Below are 26,842 nucleotides of genomic sequence, written 5' to 3'. Positions count from 1 at the left end.
CATCAGATAAGCTGGTCTAGACAAAGTGATTCTGAAAGCTGACTATGTAAGAATCATTTGGGAGTTTTTAAAATCCTCAGTCTTTCCATGTCATAGTTCAAAAGTTGTTAATTCTCGGGCTATTTCTTTGAACTCTTAACTAACATACTGTAACTTCTACCTATAATATGTGTTGACCCAAATACAAGAGCCCTGCTTCTTTTTTTTTTCACTTCCATTACAGGTAATTTATTTAGTTTAACATTTATGATTCTTTCAGAGAAAATAAACAGACTGCACATATTTAAAAAGTATTTTTCATTTACCTTTGCATTAGCACTTAAAATACACACTTCTATTTCAAAATGCCATTTAAAAATTATTCTAATATAACAGCAGCAAACTATAATTCTGCAACTACAAAACAGCTAAATGGGGATCTACAGTTAAGTTATTCTCATGTTTACAAATATGATTCTGAAACAGATACTACTTCAAAGCAGCTGTTACCAGCTCTTTAGGTTTGGTTTAAAAACACACACATAGTTGCTGGGAGGTTTATCATGTTGTATTCCGTGCACGGTTCTGAAAGGGTTTTTCAAGAGCCAACCAGACCTTAAAAACAGTACTCAGTCCACAAGGCAGTCAGAAAGAGTTAAATTAACTGGGGTAAATAGGATTCCTACATTACATCAAAAGCATATGATATTCTGCAGCAACTGGGAGCATTTTCAGGTTTGGCATGTTGTCCTCTTTACAACTAATTTTATCAGAAGAGTTTAAGAAGGCGGACACTGTACCACTACCAAGTGCATTTAAAAGTGACATGTTTTTGTGCTAATCTGACTCCCCTGAACGACCTAGCTAGTGAACTAGTCACTAGGCAAATCAAGCCTGCCAGAAAGGAAGCCGATATTCAAATTACCATGTTATTGTCCAACCCACAGAATTTATTTTCAACATAAACATATAACCTCAATATGAGATGTCTAACTAAAGCAAACACCACCAAGACCAAGACAGCATCTCGTCTTCTAAGGTTTAGGTTTTGCCCAGAATTCTTGATACATGGAATAGCCCATACCAAGAGTCATTGCTCCCACAGCAAAGCCTTGGGCTGCCACGCGCATGTGGATCAGGTGAACAGACATTTTAGTATTGCCCCTGCTCATTTATATAATCCATATGCAACGACTGCTGCAAAACCTGCCATTCCAATGGGGACAAATGGTGCCTTTCTAGCTTTTCGGATAAGTTTAGATCCCTGATCTTCATCATATGAAGAAAGAGAAACATCTGTGTCACTTGACACAGTGATTGAAGAATCTTCAGACAACGGCACAACGTCGCAGGCTCCTACCGGCTTCTCGAGCCCTGCTTCTTAAATTTAGATTGGAAACATTGTTGTTCATTAACCAATGGCATTATATCAGTAGTTGCTTTATAATTTGATTCCCAATCTAACAAGGACTGAGTACCAGGAGTGTCCTTAAAGATAAAACATTGGCCACTAATATGTATGAAATGGATAACTAATAAGAACCTGCTGTATAAAAAGAAATAAATAAAATTGTATTAAAAAAGGATAAAACATTGGAATACAATTCCTAGTCTTTAACCCTTGGCTACAATTTGTCTAACAACAAAACAATTTTATTTTAGAAAGAATTTTTATAATTTGATGGCTGAAACAATAATTCTCTTCCACATCATGCGATTCTTTGCCAAATATCCATTAATTATAATCCTGTCCAACATTTGCACGGAAAGACACCTGGAAGAAGTCCAAAATTGACTGTCTCCTTTAAAGTTTCACACTACAAACTGAAAACATAATGAAGATTTACTATCTCTGAATACCAGGAAAAGCTATGACCTAAGTCTACCACCTATTAGGTACAAGCATGTTTCAAGCTTTACAATTTGAGGTAATTATAAATTATAAAATGTAGGGGAAAAACAGCACAAAAATCCAAAGTAGCCAAATATGCCCATGGTCATTTACTTATTTAACGATGGCAACAGTAAGTTTCTGATTCTCCAAACCCCAATAGGCTTTCATGTTATAAAAACTACTGTCCAAATTGGCAGTCAAAGAGTATTACTGTAAAAGAGATAATTGAGGCCAAACTGCTGTTGGTGGGGAAAATACTAGTGTGGATTTGTACAGCTTTTTCTCAAGAATCTATCATGAGTGAATAGGAGTTCAGTTAATGTGGCAAAAGGCCCAATGCCTTTCACAAGCAATAAATGCCTTTCACTTTAAACGATGACTGAAATATTAAGGTGGCTTAATTTAAAATTCCCACCCCATCTCATTTAAGTGAATGAGAGGCAGAAAAGCCTCTGGCTTTCCTTCTCTCTGTAGAGCCCAGACAGGAAGAAAGTGCATCGCCTCATTTTCATAATGTAATGCCAGTCTGGTGGTGCAGCTTCTCCTGAGCCCATGGATATTTAGCATATTGTCTGACTACTCTGCCATATACAGTAGCTTCTCCCTCCCTATAGAAAAGAAATCAAGACAGGCCCCACACTAGGACTACTTGGCTGTTTTCTCTGCCCTCCCCTGGAAGAATAAGAGAGAGGACCAAGATGGGACCATGTTGCTCCCCTTGCGAGTGTTCAGTCTTTGTCCCTTCTCCTATAAGAACCATTTCCAAAAGTTTTATTCCTGCATCAATCTTTACTTAATGAAGTGAAGGAGAACTTTTTTCATAACTCTACCCTATCAGAATAAACTCTTCTATCCATTACTCCCCACTGCAACAAAATATACTTATATCAGAGTTTATCTCCAATATAAATATTCTATTCATTAATTTGATGACAGTAAAATTTTGCTTTCTGATAGCATGGATTTTCACTAATTTGAGTGTACTACTGATATCTGTATTAGCTTCAAACTTTTAGAGGGCAGGAACCTTTGCTTTGTATTTCATGTATTGCAAGTCAATAATTCACAGTTATAATGATGATCATGAAGAAAAAAAAACCTTCCGGTTATTTTCCACTTGCTGTGCTCCACTTCCTCTCCACCTTCCTCAAGCTCTGCTTCATTCTCTGCCCTGATCAGTGCCCAGGTAGCTGACCTCTGTGGACTGTATCACCTGAGTTTCCTTACCCTCTGGCTTTCAATAAGGATCTGCCAGTAGGAGGTATCAGCGCGATAGGAGGCTGTGGGACAAGAAAGAGGCTCTAGTACTATTAGTACCACACACAACTGCTCCCTCCCTGCCTTGCAGGAGTTCTGCCCTTGGCTCTGTTCCTCTGTGGCCACAAATCCCAACAGGCAGCCCCTCCTCCATGGCTTCAGCAGTCGCCAGGTCCCACCGACACAGTTCACTCTCTGCCCCTTCAGGCAGAGAGACAGTAAAAATTCCTACTGTCACTAGTCTCTGGGTACTTCACCATCTCTTGTTTGTTTCCTTAATGCTGCCCACACCTCGGTAACTAGTCCCTTCATTAAACCCACTCTGTTAATTCCTTTAAAGATGTGTTATCTCTTTCCAGCCAGGACCCTGACTAATATAGCACCTTAATATGAATAAATTACTAAAACTCTCCAGTCTCTCAAAAAACAAAAATATGCTTCATAGATTTCATAAGAGGCATAAACTCTTAATTCCAAGAGTTAAAGTCAAATTAAGATAGTCTTCAGATAGTCATACAGAGGATCTTAGTTGAAGCAAAGGAAGGAAGAAAAATATTTTAGGCAACATTTATTAGAATTCAAATACTAGCACAGTGCATATATTTTCAAAAATTTCAAGGAACTTATAATGTTCCTCAAAGAAATATTAATCCTCTTCCATTATGGATGAGCAGTTAAGTGTTCAATAATTCCCAAGAGTTCATCACTATTCATTAAAAAACAAAAAAACAAAAACTTGGAAGTCAACAATGGAATCTACCCAGTTCAATATATGGCACCAACTAATTTACAAGTGAAACAAACAACAAGCAAAAACTCAGCAAACTGTATTACAAAAAAAAAAAAAAGTAAGAAAAATAACAAAACAAAACCAGCACTGATAACTCTGGCTTTTCCCCTTGGCAGGTTCAACAAGACAAGAGTAAATCCAAAGACTGTAACCGGTTATTTGCCACACACTATTCTGTCTCCTTTCCCTCTAGCAATTACTACAAATACAAGGCACTTGCAGTATGTAATGATTCAGTCCACATAAGCTCAAATTTAAATCATTAGCCACTAATACTACTGTCAACACATTTATCACTATTGTTGCTACACGATTTTAACACAAATAAGAGGATGATATTTCTTTCGTTAAAGTTTATTCTTATAATAAGCTTGTCATCTATCCCATGGAACAAAATCGAACACATACAGAGTTGCTAATTAGCATTCAGAAAGAAGGTCTTTTTGCTTGTACAGGTCTGCCTCCATGAATTTTGCAAAAGGATGTCTCTTTACAAGTATAAAACAATTTCATTCTCAACATGGCTTGGAGAAATGCAAAGTTCATATAAAGGCGCTTTGTAATTCACATTTCACTATCCGCCCCCTCCCCCAAAAAAACCTTTTACTTATATTTTTTAACATCTTTATTGGAGTATAGTTGCTTTACAACGGTGTGTTAGTTTCTGCTTTATAACAAAGTGAATCAGTTATATGTATACATGTTCCCATATCTCTTCCCACCTGCGTCTCCCTCCCTCCCACCCTCCCCATCACACCCTTCTAGGTGGTCACAAACCACCGAGCTGATCTCCCTGTGCTATGCGGCTGCTTCCCACTAGCTATCTATTTTATGTTTGGTAGTGTATACATGTCCATGCCACTCTCTCACTTTGTCACAGCTTACCCTTCTCCCTCCCCATATCCTCAAGTCCAATCTCTAGTAGGTCTGTGTCTTTATTCCCTTCTTAACGTTAGGTTCTTCATGACATTTTTTTTTCTTCTTAAATTCCATATATATGTGTTAGCATACGGTATTTGTCTTTTTCTTTCTGACTTACTTCACTCTGTATGACAGACTCTAGGTCCATCCACCTCAATACAAATAACTCAATTTCGTTGCTTTTTATGGCTGAGTAATATTCCATTGTATATATGTGTCACATCTTCTTTATTCATTCATCAGTTGATGGACACTTAGGTTGCTTCCATGTCCTGGCTATTGTAAATGGAGCTGCAATGAACATATTGGTACGTGACTCTTTTTGAATTATGGTTTGCTTAGGGTATATGCCCAGTAGTGGAATTGCTGGGTCATATGGTAGTTCTATTTGTAGTTTTTTAAGGAACCTCCATACTGTTCTCCATAGTGGCTGTATCAATTTACATTCCCACCAACAGTGCAAGAGTGTTCCCTTTTCTCCACACCCTCTCCAGCATTAATTCTTTCTGGATTTTTTTTTTTTTTCTGTGGTACGCGGGCCTCTCACTGTTGTGGCCTCTCCTGTTGCGGAGCACAGGCTCAGGACGCGCAGGCTCAGCGGCCATGGATCACGGGCCCACCCACTCCGCGGCATGTGGGATCTTCCCGGACCGGGGCACGAACCCGTGTCCCCTGCATCGGCAGGCAGACTCTCAACCACTGCGCCACCAGGGAAGCCCTGTTTCTAGATTTTTTGATGATGGCCATTCTGACCAGTGTGAGATGATATCTCATTGTAGTTTTGATTTACATTTCTCTAATGATTAATGATGCTGAGCATTCTTTCATGTGTTTTTTGGCAATCTGTATATCTTCTTTGGAGAAGTGTCTATTTAGGTCTTCTGCCCATTTTTGGATTGGGTTGTTTGTTTTTTTGTTATTGAGCTGCATGAGCTGCTTGTAAATTTTGAAGATTAATCCTTTGTCAGTTGCTTCATTTGCAAATATTTTCTCCCATTCTGAGGGTTGTCTTTTGGTCTTATTTATGGTTTCCTTTGCTGTGCAAAAGCTTTTAAGTTTCATTAGGTCCCATTTGTTTATTTTTGTTTTTATTTCCATTTCTCTAGGAGGTGGGTCAAAAAGGATCTTCCTGTCATTTATGTCATAGAGGGTTCTGCCTATATTTTCCTCTAAGAGTTTGATAGTTTCTGGCCTTACATTTAGGTCTAATCCTTTTTTTTTTTTTTTTTCCGGTACGCAGGCCTCTCACTGTTGTGGCCTCTCCCACTGCGAAGCACAGGCTCCTGCAAAGCACAGGCTCCGGACGCGCAGGCTCAGCGGCCATGGCTCATGGGCCCAGCTGCTTCGCAGCATGTGGGATCTTCCTGGACTGGCGCACGAACCCGCGTCCCCTCCATCGGCAGGTGGACTCTCAACCACTGCGCCACCAGGGAAGCCCTAGGTCTAATCCATTTTGAGTTTATTTTTGTGTATGGTGTTAGGGAGTGTTCTAATCTCATTCTTTTACATGTAGCTGTCCAGTTTTCCCAGCACCATTTATTGAAGAGGTTGTCTTTTCTCCATTGTATATTCTTGCCTCCTTTATCAAAGATAAGGTGACCATATGTGCATGGGTTTATCTCTGGGCTTTCTATCCTGTTCCATTGATCTACATTACTGTTTTAGTGCCAGTACCATACTGTCTTGATTACTGTAGCTTTGTAGTATAGTCTGAAGTCCGGGAGCCTGATTCCCCCAGCTCAATTTTTTGTTCTCAAGATTGCTTTGGCTATTCAGGGTCTTTTGTGTTTCCATACAAACTGTGAAATTTTTTGTTCCAGTTCTGTGAAAAATGACAGTGGTAGTTTGATAGGGATTGCATTGAATCTGTAGATTGCTTTGGGGAGTAGAGTCATTTTCACAATGTTGATTCTTCCAATCCAAGAACATGGTATATCTCTCCATCTATTTGTATCATCTTTAATTTCTTTCATCAGTGTCTTATAGTTTTCTGCATACAGGTCTTTTGTCTCCTTAGGTAGGTTTATTTCTAGATATTTTATTCTTTTTGTTGCAATGGTAAATGGGAGTGTCTCCTTAATTTCTCTTTCAGATTTTTCATCATTAATGTATATTATAGGAATGCCAGAGATTTCTGTGCATTAAATTTGTATCCTGCTACTTTAACAAATTCATTGATTAGCTCTAGTAGTTTTCTGGTAGCATCTTTAGGATTCTCTATGTAGAGTATCATGTCATCTGCAAACAGTGAGAGCTTGACTTCTTCTTTTCCAATTTGGATTCATTTTATTTCTTTTTCATCTCTGATTGCTGTGGCTAAAACTTCCAAAACTATGTTGAATAAGAGTGGTGAGAGTGGGCAACCTTGTCTTGTTCCTGATCTTAGTGGAAATGGTTTCAGTTTTTCACCATTGAGGACACTGTTGGCTGTGGGTTTGTCATATATGGCCTTTATTATGTTGAGGAAGTTCCCTCTATGCCTACTTTCTGCAGGGTTTTTATCATAAATGGGTGTTGAATTTTGTCAAAAGCTTTCTCTGCATCTATTGAGATGATCATATGGTTTTTCTCCTTCAATTTGTTAATATGGTGTATCACGTTGATTGATTTGGGTATATTGAAGAATCCTTGCATTCCTGGAATAAACCCCACTTGATCATGGTATATGATCCTTTTAATGTGCTGTTGGATTCTGTTTGCTAGTATTTTTGCATCTATGTTCATCAGTGATATTTGCCTGTAGTTTTCTTTCTTTGTGACATCTTTGTCTGAAAACCTCTTTTAAAGTGTTCAAGTAGTTTCTAAAAAATACCATACATTTAGATGGAGCTTTTATATTCATTATCTCATTTGATATTTATAAGTCTATGGGGTAGGCAGGTATTCCACAGGTAAGGATAAAGAGAGAGGTACTTAACACCTTGCTAAATATCCCTGCAAGTAAATAAAAGAATTTATTATCTTACAATGGAGCAATGCTAGTGATTCTCACCAGTAATTTAATACAGAGCCTGCATGTAACCAAATAACAACTGCCCACATGCAGACTATTATCACAGACACCAAAAAAAGTTAATACTAAAAGGTATCAACTAACCACAAGGATGTTATACATAGTACAAGAAAAAAGACAGCATAAAGAAATCCCTAAAATGAAAATATTTTTCTCTCAAAGGAAGAGTGAAATAAAATGTATGCTTTTTAAAATAAATGCTTTCTTTAACTTACACATAGAAAAAAAGCTCCTAGGTAAAAGCAGTTGGGGTGGGAGAGATCACAGGAGTTAGCAGGATGGTAAGAAAGATAAGGGGGCGCAGATCTGTTCACATAAACAGTGACAATTAGTCAACTAGCTTTGTCGTTTATTCAATCAATATTAATTGCATAAGCCATTGTCCAAGGTACTCTAAGAAATACTGTGATAAATAGGAAAAAATTATTGCATTCAAGCAGCTTACCACCTAGTTGGGAAGATAATACCAACACAGATAAAACACTCATCCATTGATCAACATTTCCTGAGTGGTCACAGGAAGGCACTGAGTTTAGCATTGTGAGAAACACAAAGATGAATGAAACAGAGCCTTAGCCCTCCAGGGTGTAACAGTATGGTAGAGAAGATAACACAGTTACGCAAGTTTTGAACAGAGAACATAAGAAGTGCTATAGGAACGGTCCAAATAAAATGCTATGTGAATTCATTCCAAAGAGGGAGAAATGTTTCCTAAATGCGGGTTTGGGGAAAATGCTAAGAAGTAGGCATTTAGAATAAAGGGTATGCAGGATTGGGGTACCCACTGACTGGGGAGGAAAGACATTTTAAGTGAGGGTCAAATGTATGCTAAGTTAGAGATTTTGGAAAGTAAAGGAAGGAAAGAGGGGGCAGTGAGTATATAAGGTTTTTGGGGGAGTGATCCCATGGTATATGAAGGAGTTTAGTGGGAAAGGAAGGGAAGTCAAATCACAGGGGGCCTCAAATGGGAGTCTAAGAAGCTTATGTGGTTTGTGGGATATGGGACATAAGAAAAAGTAGAACACAGCATATCTTAAAAGAGATCTAAAGTCAATGATAAGAGGAAAGGAAGATTAGGTTCATAAGTAGAGAAAAGATAATTCAATTAGGTCTAGAAAGGCAGACATGATTCTGACAGTCTGCTCCAGATTATATAAATTGATGAAAGCCATGGTTCAAGCCAGGCCAGTAACCCTTTGGTTGGTGCCCTTCCATCCAAATCTTGGGAGCTGGCTTAATTCTGGTATATACTTAGATATATTAGTTGTGAAATGACATTGGCCTGAATAAAACCAAACCTCAGGAACTAAGCCTTTAGCAAACACACATATACAAAGACACAATCATCATATGCATCTGTCCCCGCCAAATTCTTTTGGTAGGATACTTTCTTTGTTTGCTATTTTTTTCTAATTATAAAATTAAGACATATTGACTGTAGAAAATCTAGCCTTCTCATTGCCATTAATTTTAATATTGACATAATAAGCCATAGTATGACTGTATTAACACTGATACCTACAATGCTATACTGAGAGCTAGTGTGCCTGGAAACCAGCCAAATGCCCAAGACCAGTATGGTCAGCCCAAAGACAATATTGGTCTTCCCAAGAATCATTTGGGGCTCTCCTCCTAAAGCCGAAAGGAGACTGCTTCTAGACTGCCTCCAACCTTCCCAGGATGTATAAAGGGGCCCAAAGCAATCTCTTAGGAGTCCAAAACAAACAAGCAAAAACCGTGAATATAGGAGACACCAATCTAGACCTTCGGTTGGTACTCACCATGTACGGTGCACAGGTTTAGGCATATTCATTGACAAATTTATTTTTATCAGAGATTGCCTAGATTAGAGTAATTACAACCTAAATGGGTTGAATGGACCGGAACTAAACATAGAAAACCAATGAGTCAAATATTGTTGGGTTTTGTATTAGGGCAGCTTGATGTAGAGGTTAAGAGCATGAGCTTTAAACTCAATCAGAACTGATATGAACCTCAGTTATGACCCACTGTAACTGTGTGGTCTTGGGAAAGTTACTTAACCCTTCAAAGATTTAAGAAAGTAGGGATAATATAACACCTGTGATCATTAAATAAAAAACAAATATATGGAAGACTGTCATTAAATGGCAGTTTATTAATAACAGCCAATCATCATGGTACCAATTTACACAGAAATTTATTGTCTTTAAAGAATGCATGCTTTCTCAGCAAAGGAAACCATAAACAAAATGAAAAGACAACCTATGGATTGGGAGAAAATATTTGCAACTGATATGGCCGACAGGGCTTAATTTCCACAATATACAAACAGCTCACACAACTCAAAAACAAAAGAAACAAACATCCCAATCAAAAAATGGGCAAAAGACCTAAATAGACATTTCTCCAAAGACATACAGATGGCCAACAGGCACATGAAAAGATGTTCAACATCGCTAATTATTAGAGAAATGTAAATCAAAACTATAATGAGATACCACCTCACACTGATCAGAATGGCCACCATTAAAAAGTCTACAAATAACAAATGGTGGAGAGGGTGTGGAGAAAAGGGAACCCTCCTACACTGTTGGTGGGAATGTAAGTTGGTGCCGCCACTGTGGAAAACAGTATGGAGGCTCCTCAAAAACTAAAAACAGAGTTGCTGTATGATCGAGCAATCCTACTCTTGGGCATATATCCAGACAAAACTATAATTCAAAGAACCATGCACCCCTATGTTCACAATATCACTATTTACAATAGACAGGACATGGAAACAACCTAAATATCTATTGACAGATGAATGGATAAAGAAGATGTGATGTACATATATACAATGGAATATTACTCAGCCATAAAAAAGAATGAAATAATACCATTTGCAGCACATGGATGGACCTAGAGATTATCATACTAAGTGAAGTCAGAAAGAGAAAGACAAATACAAATACCATATGATATCACTTATATGTGGAATCTACATATGACACAAATGGACATACTTACAAAACAAAAACAGACTCACAGACATGTGGTTGCCAAGGGGGGATGGGGGAGGGGGAGGGATGGAGTGGGAGTTTGTGGTTAGTAGATGCAAACTACTACATATAGAAACATTAAACAACAAGGTCCTACTGTACAGCACAGGGAATTATATTCAATATCCTGTGATAAACCATAATGGAAAAGAATGTGAAATAGAATGTATGTATATGTATAACTGAATCACTGCTGTACAGCAGAAATTAACACAACATTGTAAATCAACTATACTTCAATTTTAAAAAAAAACAAGAATGAGTGGTATCTACTTTTTTTTTTTTTTTTTTTTTTTTTTTTTTTTATGCGTTACGCGGGCCTCTCACTGTTGTGGCCTCTCCCGTTGCGGAGGACAGGCTCCGGACGCGCAGGCTCAGCGGCCATGGCTCACGGGCCCAGCCGCTCCGCGGCACGCGGGATCCTCCCAGACCGGGGCACGAACCCGCGTCCCCTGCATCGGCAGGCGGACTCCCAACCACTGCGCCACCAGGGAAGCCCCTCTACTTTTTAAATTATAAAAATATACACGTTCATTATAGAAAGTTTAGAAAATACTGATAAACAACAATTTTACTGTCATAGTCCAGATATAGCTAAGTTTATGTATTTTCAAAAGCATCTTTAGTACCTGGCCCTATTGGTTTTTTTTAATGAAGCAGAGTTGGCAAGTGACATATATGTTAAGTTTCCATAACAGAATTATAGAACACTAGAAGTTTCATTTTTAGATTTTCAGATTTCTTTCCCAAGAAAAGACAAAGCAAACTAGGTGTGGTGCTATCTTCAATGTGCTACAATGAATCTTATTTATTCTTTAGGTTCATCTCCATGATGTGTTTTACAATTCTCTTCAAACTCATGATCTCTTCTTCCTTTGATCCTCCATACCATGGGGTTTACATCTCTCATACAGCACTTCTCATACTCCACATTGTAGCTATCCATGTTTTTTTTTCTTACCTGCCACTCCCTCTCCCTGCCCTTCCCCTTGCTCTATCTCCTAGGGCTGGGACGTTTTTTTTAGAGTATAGTTGATGTACAATATTATATATGTTACAGGCATACAATATAGTGACTCATATTTTTTAAATGTTATGTTCCATTTAGAAGTATTATAAAATATAATATCCTTGTAGCTTATTTTACATCTAATAGTATGTACCTCTAAATCCCCTACCCCTATACTGCCCCCACTAGTAACCACTAGTTTGCTCTTTGTATCTGCGAGTCTGTTTCTTTTTTGTTATATTCACTAGTTGTATTTTTTTGGATTCCACATAAAAGTGACATCATACAGTATTTGTCTTTCTCTGTCTGACTTACTTCACTTAGCATAATACCCTCCAAATCCATCCATGTTGTTGTGAATAGCAAATTTTCATTCTTTTTTACAGTTGAGTAGTATTCCATTGTGTGTGTGTGTGTGTGTGTGTGTGTGTGTGTGTGTATACATCTTCTTTATCCATTCATCTAATAATAGGCATTTGGGCTGCTTACATATCTTGGCTTTTGTAAATAATGCTGCTATGAACATTGGGGTGGCATGTATCTTTTCGAATTAGTGTTTTTGTTTCTTTCAGATATATATATATATATATATATATATGTTCAGAAGTGGAATTGCTGGGCCATATGGTTAGTTCTACTTTTAGTTTTTTGAGAAACCTCCATAATGTTTTCCCCAGCGGCTGTACCAATTTACATTCCCACCAATGGTATACAAGGGTTTAGGAATGGGACTTTTAACTGGAGGACTGCGAACCTTCTGAAATCATATATAAAAATAGTGTTTCTGTAGGTACAAATACATTTTCATGGACGGAATCCATTTATATAACAAATACTCAAAAAAAGGTCCAAGAATAGAAAAAAGGTATGGAACGCTTGTCTAGGGCAGCAGTCCCCAACCTTTTTGGCACCAGGGACTGGTTTTGTGGAAGACAATTTTTCCACGGATGGGAGGGGGATGGTTCAGGCAGTAATGCGAGAGATGGTTCAGGTGGTAATGGCATAAATGTGGAGCGAAGGGGAGTGACAGATGCTAGAGGAAAGACTTGTAATTTAATTATCCTTGGATGCTCTACAGTAGGGGTCCCAAAGCCCCAGGCGGTGGACTGGTACCAGTCTGCAGCCTGTTAGGAACCAGGCCACACAGCAGGAAGTGAGCAGCAAACAACTAAGCAAAGCTTCGTCTGCCACTCCCCATGGCTCCCCATCACTCACGTTACTGCCTGAACCAACCACCCCATCGCTCACATTACTGCCTGAACCATCCCCTCCCCTCTGACCGTGGAAAAACTGTCTTCCACGAAACCGATCCCTGGTGCCAAAAAGGTTGGGGACCGCTGCTCTAGAGTGCTTAGCACCTACCTTCATATGGATAGTATTTGCTGATTTACAAGCTTAATGTTGACTATACTTCAATAAAAACATAAAAAGTAAAAAAGAGAAATGAAAACAAAAACTTGAAAAGAAGAAGAAACAGTAGCAAAAGTAGCAGCTACCTACTATGGAATATATTGCAAACTTTGAGTTGATGAGTTTTTCCCAAAAGAAGATTCTAAGAATGACAACAAAATAAAGTACGCACTGGTTTCCTTATTAAAAAAAATAATAAAATTTTATTAATAAATCATAAAATCAATGTTAAGTTTATGTTTAATGGAATCTTAAAAAATATGTTTTCCAGGCTTCCCTGGTGGTGCAGTGGTTGAGAGTCCGCCTACCAATGCAGGGGGCATGCGTTCATACCCTGGTCCGGGAATATCCTACATGCCGCAGAGCGGCTGGGCCCGTGAGCCACAGCTGCTGAGCCTGCAAGTCCGGAGCCTGTGCTCCGCAACAGGAGAGGCCACAACAGTGAGAGGCCCACGTACTGCAAAAAAAAAAAAAAATAGTTTTCTTCATGCTTCATTCTCTCATCTTATAAAAAATACTGTTTCTGAAAGGAGAATGGTGCTTACCAGGGGCCAGGGGGAGGAGGGAATTCAGAGTTATTGTTTACTGGGTAAAGAGACTCAGTTTGGGAAGATGAGAAAGTTCTGGAGATAGATGGTAGTGATGGTTGCACAACAACATGAATGTACATAATGCTACTGAACTGTTATGTATATTTTACAACAATTTTAAAAATACTGCTTTTTATTCACATCTAATATGAATCACCTATTAGAGGGTAGACTCTTCATCAGAGATAAGAAAGAAAGAAATATACTGCTTAAATTGTAGGATATAAGAAACAAAGCCTCAAAGGAAAAGTAAATATTAACACCAATCTACACATTGTTGGTTTTAGAATATAAGCACAAATTAAAACAGGGTGATATAATCAAAAATCCTGTCCAAAGAGAGGGGCTGTTATCTCAGTAAACAAAGGAAAATTGCTTAGGGAAATCAGTTTATCTGTGTGAAGTAAATTAAACTTTTTCAAGGTACCAATTCACAACTCAGGGAATAACTGAAATTTTAGCTCAATTTTACCAACAGTATCCACATAAATAATAAAAGAGTTTTGGAAATCTGCAATAGGCATTTCAAACTTCCAGGAGTACAATTTAGTCAATAAACATTTATAAACATTCTATTTTTTTAACATTTTATTGGAGTATAATTGCTTTACATTGTTGTGTTAGTTTCTACTGTATAACAAAGTGAATCACCTATACCCATACATATATCCCCACAGCCCATCCCTCTTGCTTCTCTCTTCAACTCTGCCTCCCTATCCCACCCCTCTAGGTGGTCACAAAGCACTGAGCTGATCTCCCTGTGCTATGTGGCTTCTTCCCACTAGCTATCTATTTTACATTTGGTAATGTATATATATCAATGCCATTCTCTCACTTCTTCCCTGCTTACCCTTGCCCCTCCCTATGTCCTCAAGTCCATGCTCTATGTCTGTGTCTTTTTTTCCTGTCCTGCCCCTAGGTTCTTCAGAACCTTTTTTTCTTTTAAGATTCCATATATATGTGTTAGCATACGGTATTTGTTTTTCTCTTTATGACTCACTTCACTCTGTATGACAGACTCTAGATCCATCCACCTCACTACAAATAACTCAATTTTGTATCTTTTTATGGCTGAGTAATATTCCATTATATATATATGACACATCTTTTTTTTTTTTTTTTTTTGCAGTACGCGGGCCTCTCGTTGTGGCCTCTCCCGTTGTGGAGCACAGGCTCCAGATGCGCAGGCTCAGAGGCCATGGATCACGGGCACAGCCACTCCGCGGCATGTGGGATCTTCCCGGACCAGGGCACGAACCTGGGTCCCCTGCATCAGCAGGTGGACTCTCAACCACTGCGCCACCAGGGAAGCCCTGCCATATCTTCTTTATCCATTCATCTGTCAATGGACACTTAGGTTGCTTCTATGGCCTGGCTCTTATAAATAGTGCTGCAATGAACACTGTGGTGCATGACTCTTTTACAATTGCGGTTTCCACATGGTATATCCCCAGTAGTGGGATTGCTGGGTCGTATGGTAGTTCTATTTTTAGTTTTTTAAGGAACCTCTATACTGTTCTCCATAGTGGCTGTATCAATTTACATTCCCACCAACAGTGCAAGAGGGTTCCCTTTTCTCGACACCCTGTCCAGCATTTATTGTTTGTAGATTTTTTAATGATGGCCATTCTGACTGGAGTGAGGTGATACCTCATTGTAGTTTTGACTTGCATTTCTCTAATGATTAGTGATGTTGAGCATCCTTTCATGTGTTTGTTGGCAATCTGTATATCTTTGGAGAAATGTCTATTTAGGTCTTCTGCCCATTTTTGAAATGGGTTGTTTGTTTTCCTGATATTGAGCTGCATGACCTGCTTGTATATTTTGGAGATTAATCCTTTGTCAGTTGCTTCATTTGCAACAATATTCTCGCATTCCAAGGGTTGCCTTTTCATCTTGTTTATGGTTTCCTTTGCTGTGCAAAAGCTTTTAAGTTTCATTAGTTCAAAATTGTTCATTTTTGCTTTTATTTCCATATCTCTAGGAGATGGGTCAAAAAGGATCTTGCTGTGATATATGTCATAGAGGGTTCTGCCTACGTTCTCCTCTAAGAGTTTTATAGTGTCTGGCCATACATTTAGGTCTGTAACCCATTTTGAGTTTATTTTTGTATATGGTGTTAGGGAGTGTTCTAATTTCATTCTTTTACATGTAGCTGTCCAGTTTTCCCAGCACCACTTATTGAAGAGGATGTCTTTTCTCCATTGTATATTCTTACATCCTGTATCAAAGATAAGGTGACCATATGTGCGTGGGTTTCTCTCTGGGCCTTCTATTCTGTTCCACTGCTCTATATTTCTGTTTGCATGTCAGTACCATACTGTCTTGATTACTGTAGCTTTGTAGTACAGTCTGAAGTCAGGGAGTGTGATTCCGCCAGCTCCGTTTTTCTCTCTCAAGACTGCTTTGGCTATTTAAGGTCTCTGGTGTTTCCATACAAATAGTGGAAGTTTTTGTTCTAGTTCTGTGAAAGACGCCACTGGTACTTTGATAAGGGATTGCATTGAATCTGTAGATTCCTTTGGGTAGTAGAGTCATTTTCACAATGTTGATTCTTCCAGTCCAAGAATATGGTATATCTCTCCATCTGTTTGTACCATCTTTAATTTCTTTCACCAGTGTCTTATAGTTTTCTGCATGCAGGTCTTTTGTCTCCTTAGGTAGGTTTATTCCTAGGTATTTTATTCTTTTTGTTGCATTGGAAATGGGAGTGTTTCCTTAATTTCTCTTTCAGATATTTCATCATTAGTGTATAGGAATGCAAGAAATTTCTGTGCATTAATTTTGTGTCCTGCTACTCTACCAAATTTATTGATTAGCTCTAGTAGTTTTCTGGTACCATCTTTAGGATTCTCTATGTATAGTATCATGTCATCAGCAAACAGTGACAGCTTTACTTCTTCTTTTCCGATTTAGATTCCTCTTATTTCTTTTTCGTCTCTGATTGCTGTAGCTAAAACTTCCAAAACAATGTTGAATAATAGTAGTGAGAGTGGGCATCCCTGTCTTGTTCCTGATCTTAGTGGAAATGGTTTCAATTTTTCACCATTGAGAACGGTGTTGGCTGTGGGTTTGTCATATATGGCCTTTATTAGGTTGAGGTAAGCTCCCTCTATGCCTACTGTCTGGAGGGTTTTTATCATACATGGGTGTTGAAAGCTTTTTCTGCATCTATTGAGATGATCATATGGCTTTACGCCTTCGATTTGTTAATATGGTGTATCACATTGATTGATTTCTGTATATTGAAGAATCCTTGCATTCCTGGGATAAACCCCACTTGATCATAGTGTACAATCCTTTTAATGTGCTGCTGGATTCTGTTTGCTAGTATTTTATTGAGGATTTTTGCATCTATGTTCATCAGTGTTATTGGCCTGTAGTTTTCTTTCTTTGTGAAATCTTTGTTTGGTTTTCGTATCAGGGTGATGGTGGACTTGTAGAATGAGTTTGGGAGTGTTCCTCCCTCTGCTATATTGTGGAAGAGTTTGAGAAGGATAGGTATTAGCTCTTCTCTAAATGTTTGATAGTATTTGCCTGTGAAGCCATCTGGTCCTGGGCTTTTGTTTGTTGGAAGGTTTTTAATCACAGTCTCAATTTCAGTGCTTGTGATTGGTCTGTTTATATTTTCTATTTCTTCCTGGTTCAGTCTCGGAAGGTTGTGCTTTTCTGAGAATTTGTCCATTTCTAACAGGTTGTCATTTTATTGGCATATAGTTGCTTGTAGTAACATCTCATGATCCTTTGTATTTCTGCAGTGTCAGTTGTTACTTCTCCTTTTTCATTTCTAATTCTGTTGATTTGTGTCTTCTCCCTTTTTTCTTGATGAATCTTGCTGATGGTTTATCAATTTTGTTTATCTTCTCAAAAAACCAGCTATAGTTTTATTGATCTTTGCTATCATTTCTTTCACTTCTTTTTCATTTATTTCTCATCTGATCTTTATGGTTTCCTTCCTTCTGCTAACTGTGGAGTTTTTTGGTTCTTTCTCTAATTGCTTTAGGTGTAAGGTTATGTTGTTTATTTGAGATTTTTCTTGGTTCTTGAGGTAGGATTGTATTGCTATAATCTTCCCTCTTATAACTGCTTTTACTGCATCCCATAGGTTTTGGGTCATCATGTGTTCATTGTTACTTGTTTCTAAGTATTTTTTAATTTCCTTTTTGATTTCTTCAGTGATCTCTTGTTTATTTAGTGTGTATTGTTTAGCCTCCATGTGTTTGTACTTTTTACACTTTTTTCCTGTAATTGATATCTAGTTTCATAGCATTGTGGTCGGAAAAGATACCTGATACGAATTCAATTTTCTTAAAGGCTTATTTGTGACCCAAGATATGATCTATCCTGGAGACTGTTCCAAGAGCACTTGAGAAGAAAGTGTATTCTGTTGTTTTTGGGTGGAAAGTCCTGTAAATATCAATTAAGTCCATTTTGTTTAATGTACCATTTAAAGCTTGTGTTTTCTCATTTATTTTAATTTCAGTTGATCTGTCCATTGGTGAAAGTGGGGTGTTAAAGTCCCCTACTATGATTGTGTTACTGTTGATTTCCCCTTTTATGGCTGTTAGCATTTGCCTTGTGTACTAAGGTGCTCCTATGTTGGGTGCATAAATATTTACAATTGTTGTATCTTCTTCATGGATTGATCCCTTGATCATTATGTAGTGTCCTCCTTTGTCTCTTGTACTAGTCTTTATTTTAAAGTCTATTTTGTCTGATATGAGAATTGTTACCCCAGCTTTCTTTTGATTCCATTTGTATGGAATCTCTTTTCCATCCCCTCACTTTCAGTCTGGATGTGTCCCTCGATCTGAAGTGTATTTCTTGTATACAGCATATATACAGGTCTTTTTTTTGTATCCATTCAGCCAGTCTATGTCTTTTGGTGGGAACATTTAACCCATTTACATTTAAGGTAATTATCAATATGTATGTTCCTATTACCATTTTCTTGTTTTGGGTTTGTTATTGTAGGCCTTTTACTTCTCTTGTGTTTCCTGCCTAGAGAAATTTCTTTAGCATTTGTTGTACAGCTGGTTTGGTAGTACTAAATTCTATTAGCTTTTGCTTGTCTGTAAAGGTTTTAATTTCTCCGTCGAATCTGAATGAGATCCTTGCTGCGTAGAGTAATCTTGGTTGTAGGTTCTTCCATTTCATCATTTTAAATATGTCCTGCCAGTCCCTTCTGCCTTGCAGAGTTTTTGCTGAAAGATCAGCTGTTAACCTTATAGGGATTCCGTTGTATGTTATTTGTTCTTTTCCCTTGCTACTTTTAATATTTTTTCTTTGTATTTAATTTTTGATAGTTTGTGTCTTGGCATGTTTCTCCTTGGATTTATCCTATATGGGACTCTCTGTGCTTCCTGGACTTGATTGACTGTTTCCTTTCCCATATTAGGAAAGTTTTCAACTATAATCTATTCAAATATTTTCTCAGATCCTTTCTTTTTCTCTTCTTCTTCTGGGACCCCTATTATTCGAATGTTGGTGCGTTTAATGTTGTCCCAGTGGTCTCTGAGACTGTCCTCAATTCTTTTCATTCTTTTTTCTTTATTCTGCTCTGCAGTCGTTATTTCCACTATTTTATCTTCCAGGTCACTTCTCCGTTCTTCTGCCTCAGTTATTCTGCTACTGATTCCTTCTAAAGAATTTTTAGTTTCATTTATTGTGTTGTTCACCATTGTTTGTTTGCTCTTTAGTTCTTCTAGGCCCTTGTTAAATATTTCTTGTACTTCCTCCATTCTATTTCCAAGATTTTGGACCATCTTTTTACTATAATTCCTCTGAATTCTTTTCAGGTACACTGCCTATTTCCTCTTCATTTGTTTGGTCAGGTGTGTTTTTATCTTGTTCCTTCAACTGCTGTGTAATTCTCTCTTCTCATTTTGCTTAACTTACTGTGTCTGGGGTCTCCTTTTTGCAGGCTGCAGGTTTGCAGTTCCTGTTGTTTTTGGTGTCTACCCCAGTGGGTAAGGTTGGTTCAGTGGCTTGTGTAGGCTTCCTGGTGGAGGGGACTCATACCTGTGTTCTGGTGAATGAGGCTGGATCTTGTATTTCTGGTGGGCAGGACCATGTCTGGTGGTGTTTTGGGGTGTCTGTGAACTCATTATGATTTTAGGGAGACTCTGCTAATGGGTGGGGTTGTGTTCCTGTCTTGCTAGTTGTTTGGCATGGGGCGTCCAGCACTGGAGCCTGCTGGTCATTGAGTGGAGCTGGGTCTTAGTGTTTAGATGGAGATCTCTGGGAGAGCTTTCACCGATTGATATTATCGGGGGCCAGGAGGTCTCCGGTGGTCCAATGTCCTGCACTCAGGTTTTCCACCTCCGAGGCTCAGGCCTGACACCTGCCTGGAGCACCAAGACCTTGTCAGCCACACGGCTGATCCAGAGAACTTCCAGGAGCGGAACCCGCAGCTTGTTCAGTCCATGAAGAACTTCCTGCAAATCAACAACACCCGCTTCGGCAAGTTCAAGTTCAAGAGCCACTCAGAGGAGTTCAGACAGGGCATGATGTCCTCAGCCCTGCATTCCAAGAACTACCTGTACCTGCCTGCTGGGGAGAATTTGCAGAACATCTCTGACAAGCTGCTGTTGCTCGCGCACCTGGATTTTGGTGGCTTTGAGCAGCCTGCCCGCATCACCACCAGGAAGAACAAGAAGAGTGCGTGGCAGTCCAGCAGCCGCCAGGTGTCCTGGACTTCAGGACCCACCGGCCAGCAGGTGCGCTCTAGCAGCAAAGTCAGCAGCCATCAGGGGCTGCATGTGGCCACCACCAGTAGTCTCAAGTATCTCTCCCCACTGTGGGCCGGGGCTGCCACATCCATGAGCCTCCTTTCTCCTTCCTCCTTCTCCTGGGCTACCAGGCAGCCGGGTGAGGCCCTGGGGAGGCCACCCTCTCAGGCTCTTTGCTGCCAGCCGCCTTAGTGACCATTCTTAATATTTAAAAATACAAAAGTCCCAAAACTACTTAAAAAAAGAAGCAGATTATATAGAACACTTACTACAAAAAGGATGAATTATTTTCCTATGTTATTTCACTTTAAGCCCATTTCACGCTTTACAATTTGCCTCAACAAAGAAAAGGCCTCAGACTTCAGGAAGGTTATAAATCTATCTAAAACATCAAAAATACACGTAAGTATTAGTGACATTATAATATTTCCAAACAATGTGTATATATTATCAAATACTTAATTTCTAAACCTTCTGATAATTGTCAGTGATATCTCTTGGTTATTTATTACCAATAAATAACTGATTTAAAAAAAACATTTAAAAATTAAGTTATTTTCCCCAAAGTCCTCATATGTATATAAGAGAGATTTACAACTATTTCTCCATTGGGATCTAGGAAAATCCTTAGAAACAGATTCAACATAAAAGCTAATAGTAACATTAAAATCCACAGCATAAAAAACATATCCACTACCATACTGAAATATTGCACATTTGATGTAAACTAATGTTTACAGCTCTCAACTTTAACATTAACTAATTAGCAGGATATCAAATTTTCCCATGGTTGTATTTATCAAAAAGCCAAATTTTCCCAATATATATTCTTATTCAGCATTTACTCAATAAATTATTACTGAGTGCCTGCCACATATCAAGCACTATGCTATAAGTGCCGGAGAGCTATGCACTAAATAGCCATGTTTTACCTAAACAATACTTAAGCACTACTTCTTTTCTAGAACACAGACATACATCACCACCTTTTCAAAGTGTCTATGTTTTGTAAAGATGTTTATTCTGGAAATATTTTGAAGAATTTAGTTCATGAATCAGATCTCTAAAGGTAAATTTATATGTCTCTTAATTTAAAAAATTTAATGTTTTTTAAGAGATAAAAATGTTTGCCTGTCATGGAGTGTGTTTTTTTGCATGGCAATAACAAAACATCAAAGATAGCATAAATTAATTTAAACTTTAAGAGTTACCTGAAATAGCGGGGCAGAGTCAAGATGGCGGCATGGGAAGATGTGGAACTCGCATCTCCCCACAACTAGGGCACCTGTGGACGCTGGTGGGGACCTTGATGCCCAAGGAGATGGGGAGGAACCACTGAGTGACCAGGTAGGATGTGGGGGGAGTGAAGGAAGAGGAGAAGTGAAGGCCAGACAGGACCCATGCCCCTGAAGGGTGGCTGGGAGGAGGGAGGGGTTCCCACACGGGACCCCCTGGGGAACCTGGGGAGCTTGTAGGATCGGGGGCAGTGCGTCTAGCGTTTCCCCTGCCCACTCAGGCCCCTAGAAGCCTGCTGGGCTTCTGGGCCTGGTCCTTTATTCTGCAATGGCCCCTCCAGCTGTGGGGGTCCAGGTCTGGTCCTCTGCCTCCTGGGGCCTCCTCTGGCCGCGTGGCTCCAAGAGGCATGGGGGAGAGTGTGGAGAAGAAGAAACGTCAATGAGAAGGGGCCCTTCGGGATCGGAGGATCGGGGGGCAACATGCCTAGAGTTTCCCCTGCCCACTGGGGCCCAGTGAACCTGCTGGGGTCCTGGACCTGGTCCTCCAAGGCCAGAGGCACTCCTGGGCCCCTCCTGCTGCATTGAGCCTAAGCCCCACTCTTTACCCCACCCCCAGGGTCTTTTCCAGCCCCATGGGTCCTAAGCATAGGTTCCGCATACTGCCTAAACCCCACCCCCTGCCTAAGCCCCGCCCCTCACAGCCAAGGCCTTTTCTGGCTTTTTTTTTCCCTCCCCTCTTTTTTTACTATTGTGGTTCTGTTTTACCTTCTGCTTGTTGTTTCAACTATATTTTTATTTTTTATTCTTTCTAACAAGTTTTCTAATCTTATGTTTCACTCTTTGTTATTGCTCTGTTCCTTTTCTTTTCTTCCGCCCTGCACAGCTTGCGGGATCTTGGTTTGTGAGCCCGGGGTTGGGCCAGAGCTCCTGCGGTAGGAGCTCTGAGCCCAAACCACTGGATTAACAGACAACCTCAGACCCCAGGGAATATTAATTTGAGTGAGGTCTTCCAGAGGTCCTCATCTCAGCACCAAGACCCAGCTCTAACCAACAGCCTACAAATTCCACTGCTGGAAGCCTCAGGCCAAACAACCAGTAAGACAGGAACACTATCCCACCCATCAAAAGAAAGTGCCTGGCGGGGGGGCGGAGGGTGACAAAAAAATATGTCACAGATGAAAGAGCAAGGTAAAAACCTACAGGACCAAATAAATGAAGAGGAAATAGGTGACATACCTGAAAAATAATTCAGAGTAATGATAGTAAAGATGATCCAGAATCTCGGAAATAGAACGGTGGCACGGATGGAGAAAATACACGAAATGTTTATCAAAGATCTAGAAAAACTAAAGAAGAAACAAACAGCGATGAACAACAAAATAGCTGAAATAAAAAATACACTAGAAGGAATTAATAACAGAATAGCTGAGGCAGAAGACCGAATAAGTGAGCTGGAAGACAATACTGCCAAGGAGCAGAATAAAGGGAAAAGAATTGAAGACAATCTCAGAGACCTCTGGGCAAACACTAAACACACCAACATTCAAATTATAGGGGTCCCAGAAGAAGAAGAGAAAAAGAAAGGGTCTGAGAAAATATTTGCAGAGATTATAGTTGAAAACTTCCCTAATATGGGAAAGGAAAGAGTCACCCAAGTCCAGGAAGTGCAGAGTCCCATACAGGATAAACCCTAGGAGGAACACACCAAGACACACATTAATCAAACTAACAAAAATTAAATTCGAAGAAAAAAAGCAGCAACGGAAAAGCAAAAACAACATACAAAGAAATCCTCATGATGTTATCAGCTGATTCTTCAGCAGAAACTCTGCAGGCCAGAAGGGAGTGGCAGGATGTACTTAAAGTGATGAAAGATAAAATCCTACAACCGAGATTACTCTATCAACCAAGGATCTCATTCAGGTTCACAGAGAAATCAAAAGCTTTACAGACAAGCAAAAGCTAAGAGAATTAAGCACCACCAAACCAGCTCTACAACAAATGCTGAAGGAACTTCTCTAGGCCGGAAACACAAGAGAAGAAAAAGACCCATGAAAACAAACCCAAAACAATTTAAAAAATGGTAATAAAAACACATATATCGATAATAACCTTGAACATAAACAGATTAACTGCTCCAAACAAAAGACACAGCTGGCTGAATGGATACAAAAACAAGACCTGTATATGTGCTGTCAACAAGAGACCCACTTCAGACCTAGGGACACATACAGACTTAAAATGAAGGGATGGAAAAAGATATTCCTTGCAAATGGAAATCAAAAGAAAGCTGGAGTAGCAATACTCTTATCAGATAAAATAGACTTTAAAATAAAGACTGTTACAAGAGATAAGGAAGGACAATACATAATGATCAAGGGATAAATCCAAGAAGAATATATAACAATTATAAATATATATGTGCCCAACATAGGAGCACCTCAATACATAAGGCAAATGCTAATAGCCATAAAAGGGGAAATCGACAGTAACAGAATCATAGTAGGGGACTTTAACACCCCACTTTCGCCAATGGACAGATCATCCAAAATGAAAATAAATAAGGAAACAAGCTTTAAATGATACATTAAATAAGATGGACTTAATTGTTATTTATAGGACTGTCCACCCAAAAGTGGCAGAATATACTTCTTCTCAAGTGCACATAGAACACTCTACAGGATAGATCAAATCTGGGCTCAGAAATCAAGCCTTGGAAAATTTAAGAAAATTGAAATTGAATCAAGCATCTTTTCTGAACACAATGCTATAAGACTGGTAATTAATTACAGAAAAAAACTGTAAAAAACACAAATACATGGAGACTAAACAGCATGCTACCAAATAACCAAGAGATCACTGAAGAAATCAAATAAATAAAAAATTACATAGAAATGGGGAATTCCCTGGTGGTGCAGTGGCTGAGAGTCCGCCTGCCGATGCAGGGGACACGGGTTTGTGCCCCGGTCTGGGAAGATCCTACATGCCGCGGAGCAGCTGGGCCCGTGAGCCATAGCCACTGAGCCTGTGCGTCCGGAGCCTGTGCTCTGCAACGGGAGAGGCCACAACAGTGAGAGGCCCGCATACCGCTAAAAAAAAAAAAAAAAAAAAAAAGAAATGAACAACCACGACAACCCAAAACGTATGGGATGCAGCAAAAGCAGTTCAACGAGGGAAGTTTATAGCAATTCATTCTCACTTCAACAAACAAGAAACATGTCAAATAAACAATCTAACCTTATACCTAAAGCAACTAGAGAAATAGGGACAAAGAAGACCCAAAGTCAGTAGAAGGAAAGAAATCATAAAGATCAGAGCAGAAATAAATAAAACAGAAATGAAGAAACAATAGAATAGATCAATAAAACTAAAAGCTGGTTTTTTGAGAAGATAAACAAAATTGATAAACCTTTAGCCAGACTCAACAAGAAAAAAAGGGAGAGGATGCAAATCAATAAAATTAGAAATGAAAAAGAATTCATAACTGACACTGCAGAAATACAAAAGATTATAAGAGACTACTACAAACAACTATATGCCAATAAAATGAACAACCACAAAGAAAGGGACAAATTCTTGGAAAGATACAATTTTCCAAGACTGAGCCAAGAAGAATTAGAAAATACAAACAGACATCACAAGTAATGAAATTGAAACCGTAATTAAAAATCTTCCAACAAACAAAGGTCCAGGACCAGATGGCTTCACAAGCTAATTCTATCAAACATTTAGAGAAGAGCTAACACCCATCCTTCTCAAACTCTTCCAAAAAAACTGCAGAGGGAGTAATACCCCCAAATTCATTCTATGAAGCCACCATCACCCTGATACTAAAACCAGACAAAGATATCACAAAAAAAGTTACAGACCAATATCACCGATGAACATAGAAGCAAAAATCCTCAATACTACCAAACAGAATCCAGCAACACATTAGAATGATCACACAGCATGATCAAGTGGATTTATCCCAGGAATGCAAGGATTCTTCAGTATATGCAAATCAATCAGCGTGATACACCATATTAACAAATTAAGGAATAAAAACCATATGATCATCTGAATAGATGCAGAAAAACCTTTTGACAAAATTCAACACTGGTTTATGATAAAAAATCTCCAGAAAATGGGCACAGAGGGAACCTACCTAAAAATAATAAAAGCCATATATGACAAACACACAGCAAACATCATACTAAATGATGAAAAACTGAAAGCATTTCCACTAAGATAGGAACAAGACAAGGATGTCCATTCTCACCACTCTTATTCAACACAGTTTTGGAAGTCCTAGCCACGGCAATCAGAGAAGAAAAAGAAATAAAAGCAATACAAATTGGAAAAGAAGAAGTAAAATTATCATTGTTGGCAGATGACATGATACTATACACAGATAATCCTAAAGATGCCACTAGAAAACTACTAGAACTAATCATTGAATTTCGTAAGGTTGCAGGATACAAAATTAATGCATAGAAATCTGGCATTCCTATACACTAATGATGAAAAATCAGAAAGAAAAATTAAGGAAACACTTCCACTTACCATTGCAACAAAAAGAATAAAATACCTAGGAATAAACCTACCTAAGGAGGCAAAAGACTTGTAATCAGAAAACTATAAAACACTTATGAAAGAAATCAAAGATGACATAAACACACTGAGAAATATACCATGTTCTTGGATTCAAAGAATCAATATTGTGAAAATGACTATACTACCCAAAGCAATGTACAGATTCAATGCAATCCCCATCAAACTAACAATGGCATTCTTCACAGAATTAGAATAAAAAATTTTACAATTTGTATGGAAACCCAAAAGACCCCAAATAGCCAAAGCAATCTTGAGAAAGATAAATGGAGCTGGAGGAATCAGGCTCCCCAACTTCAAACTATACTACAAAGCTACAGTAATCAAGATAGTATGGTACTGGCTGAAAAACAGAAATATAGATCAATGGAACAGGATAGAAAGCCTGGAGATCAAC

At 38.8% G+C, this 26,842-nt stretch overlaps 1 protein-coding gene and 1 pseudogene across 4 annotated transcripts in view; both read right to left on the bottom strand.

Annotated features, from left to right (window-relative positions):
- NUBPL (nucleotide binding protein like) overlaps positions 1–26,842 on the bottom strand; it is a 256,338-nt gene that overhangs the window by 41,901 nt on the left and 187,595 nt on the right. The window lies entirely within an intron of this gene.
- LOC116749852 lies at positions 925–3,390 on the bottom strand (annotated as a pseudogene).

This window comes from Phocoena sinus, chromosome 2 (genome assembly GCF_008692025.1).
Source record: "Phocoena sinus isolate mPhoSin1 chromosome 2, mPhoSin1.pri, whole genome shotgun sequence".
In the NCBI taxonomy this organism is placed as follows: Eukaryota; Metazoa; Chordata; class Mammalia; order Artiodactyla; family Phocoenidae; genus Phocoena; species Phocoena sinus.
This window is presented reverse-complemented; position numbering and strand designations above follow the sequence as displayed.